Genomic DNA, 3623 nt, shown 5'->3' on the forward strand with positions numbered 1-3623 from the left:
GTAATTAGGGTGGTTTATGGTGAGGTCCACCAGACATCAGCAGCTACATTTACATGCACCCAAATAATCTGTTTAGAATTGGATTGATGCCTCAGTTGGACTGAAAACTCCATGCAAACACTTCAATTGGTCACACTGAGCTAGATCTGAATGAAATTTTGATCAGATTGAAAGAGGTGGTGTAGACCAGTCAACAGGAAATAATGTAAACATGTAAATGCTTGAATTTGACTATTTTCTCAATCAGAATCAAAAATACCTTGCACATATGCGCAGTGCTGTCATGCACATGTTTTTACATGTTTTACTTCATACAAACTTGCCTATGTTTATGTAAGGTATACAAGTAATGCACATGTATACGAATATGTGAATCGGACTGCAGCGCTTAGGGAGTATATAACCTAAAAACGGATTGGATTCATTCCAGAGGATGAAAACTGAAGACTGAAAAGTGCATGTGAACATATCCAATGAGACGTATTTCTTAGGGGGCATTCTAATGCAACGCCAAGTAAGCTACTTTCTGGGAATGTGCGAGACTTCCGATAAATTACCTGCTATTGGTAAGTAACTAGAAAAATAAAAAAGTGCAGTAAACAGTAAATCTATTTGTGGTGGTGCTTTAAAGGGGACAGAATTTTAGCATGCTAACAGTAAACAGCATACTGTCACAATGCTTAAAAACCTGTCACAGAAGTTGATATATTTGAAGGAAAATATTTCCCATCTAAAAACACTACCACTATCAATATATATATATTTGAAGAAAAAAAAATAAACTCAAATAATTCACCATACAGTATACTAAGCAAATGTTAGACCAGGACAATGCATTAGACTAAATGTCTAGGCTTGTCCAGAGCCTTAAACCCTAGCTGTTAATTCTTCTAAAAGACACACGTGTCCAAATAGGTTTAAGTATTGCATACTGTGCAGATAATAGCACCAAAACACATGCATTAAAATGGCTGACTATATAGGCTGCACATATATTTAACTATGGTACGGTAATTTCAAATGCATCACATTTACTAAGTTGTGGTGTGGTCTGGCATCTGTTGGGGAAAATTCAAAAAGTGTAGTTACGAGACCATATATCTATTAAAACAGTGCAGGACTGCACCATAGCTACAGCTGGAAATGAAATCTCTCCTCTTCAAGTGACTGAGCTCAAAAAGTCATTAGCATTCTGGCTTCTATATGCTATTATCCCTAAGCAAAAGAAAGGAAACCATCTTAGGAAAAGCCTTCTCATCTGGTAAACTCATGATGATTTTGGTCAAGCATATATTGGTTTGTCTTTTACAGTAGCACAATTGGCTTGTACGCACCAAAACCAAGGCTATAATAAATACAAAATTCTGTAACGTCATTCTTTACCTCAAAAAGAAATCAAGCATTGCTTTAAGCTGAAGAGCTTTATTAAATAATACAGAACCGCCAGCATGTCATCAAAACGACAATACCAATTTATAGTTTACGATATTTATGACCAGAACAGGAATCAACTGAGTTAATCATGGCTCTCTTAAAGGCATAGTTCACCCAAAAAACAAAAAAAGAAAAAAAAATATGTCATCATTTAACCACTAGCATGTTGTTTCAAAGCTGTATGATTTTCTTTCTTCAGTAGTGGATCACAAAAGAAGATATTTTAAAGAACTTTTTGTCCATTTACAATGATCTAGTGTTGTTTTGGACCCAACTGATTTTCATTTTATGGACTAAAAAACCTCATTGAGATATTTTTTTATTTTGTGATTATGAGGGTGAGTGACTGATGACAGAAGTTTACATTTGAGTGAATTGTTCATTAAAAAAGAAGAAAAAGAAAAAGAATTCTGAAACTGTTTTGCCGAGAACAGGTGAGTTATTTCACTATCAGTACCCTGCCCATGTATTCTGGCACACCCAAATGTAGACTGGTTTCCCAGAGCTACAAACTAGAGTGGGCAGCTGCCATACATCCTGAGAGAAACACGGACAACGTTCCATTGGCAGGAATATTTGCCCCTTGACAATGCTGCTTTACTGGACAGCACACACTCCGTGTAGCGGCATATGGCAGGAAAGCATATGGTCGTCTTGTTTAACAGAATATTATATATGGTGATAAAATGATAAAGCAAATATGGTGCTTACAGGCTCCTAACTGACGAAAAAAACATTCCAGAAAATATGGGATAACTCTCTAAAAATCCAGCACAAGAGTATCATAAGCCTTATCCAGACCACTACCACCAACACCGCAGGCACACAAGCAGACAGAAGGGAAAGAAAGAAAGAACATACATGCTGTTTGCCAGCTCACTCATTCCTTCTACGCTGGCACTTCCAAAAGGAAACTGACAGTATTATGTGACACCATGGAATATTCTGAGGTTTTGGCTGGCGAAGTTGGATTAAATCCCACAACAATGCTGTCTTTTGTTTTAATTCTCCCTACATTTGAGTCCACAGGTTCAAATAGCACATAGGCTATGTATAATAATGGAGAGATACTGATCAACAGTTCTTTATCTGCACTCACAAAACATGGACTCTTAAACTAATATTCCACTCTATAAAAAAGTACTGTAGTATTAAAAGAAAATGTTTTTTACTTGCTGATATTCTTCGAGTGACACCCCCTTGAAAAAAGAAATTAGGTTTAGAGGACTGTATGTTTTCAATATAGCATGTCAAATTAAAGTTTGACTAAGGGTTTAAAAAATTAAAATTAAAATATGTACACAAATTGTATGACATGGAAAAAAAAGGGAGAGGCCACATATTATGATAACTGGCAATTCTGCAGCTATCACAGACCAGCAAAGACCAGCAGTTAGCAAATCAGAAATAAAAAGATTGCATTCAACACTGCACTGATGAAAGTTATTCGCTTGTCCCTGGGCTTTAACTTAAGTGACATGGAAGCATTATAAGAGGGACTATGGTACATGCCAAGTTTTTATTTGATTTGAGGGATAATTTTCATTCTTAAGACACTTTGGTTATCTTGGACAATTCCAAAAGTACTTTTATTACCCCATGTACAATGGCTTAAACTGTCCGAGAGGTTTGTGAGTGCTGTCTTTAGATTATGAGTAAATGATGATAGAGGGTTTTCATTTAAAATTACCCAAGTGCAGCCAAAAACAAATGTCACGCCCCGGCCGTCATGTCAGGATTTATTCACGCCACGACCACCACGCCAGAGCCTGCTCACATCATGCCTGCCAAGCCAGAGCCTGCTCACATCATGCTTGTCAAGACAGAGCGTGCTCACATCATTCCCACCAAGCCAAAGCCTGCTCACGTCATGCCCACCAAGCCAGCGCCTGCTCACATCATGCCCGCCAAGCCAAAGCCAGCTCACATTATGCCCGCCAAGCCAGAGCCTGCTCACATCATGCCCGCCAAGCCAAAGCCTGTTCACATCATGCCCGCCAAGCCAAAGCCAGCTCACATTATGCCCGCCAAGCCAGAGCCTGCTCACGTCATGCCCGCCAAGCCAGAGCCTGTTCACGTCATTCCCACCAAGCCAGAGCCTGTTCACACCATGCCCGCTAAGCCAAAGCCTGTTCACATCATTCCCACCAAGCCAGAGCCTGTTCACACCATGCCCGCCAAGCCAAAGC

The sequence above is a fragment of the Sinocyclocheilus rhinocerous genome, unplaced genomic scaffold, assembly GCF_001515625.1.
Source record: "Sinocyclocheilus rhinocerous isolate Xijiao unplaced genomic scaffold, SAMN03320098_v1.1 scaffold742, whole genome shotgun sequence".
Taxonomy (NCBI): Eukaryota; Metazoa; Chordata; class Actinopteri; order Cypriniformes; family Cyprinidae; genus Sinocyclocheilus; species Sinocyclocheilus rhinocerous.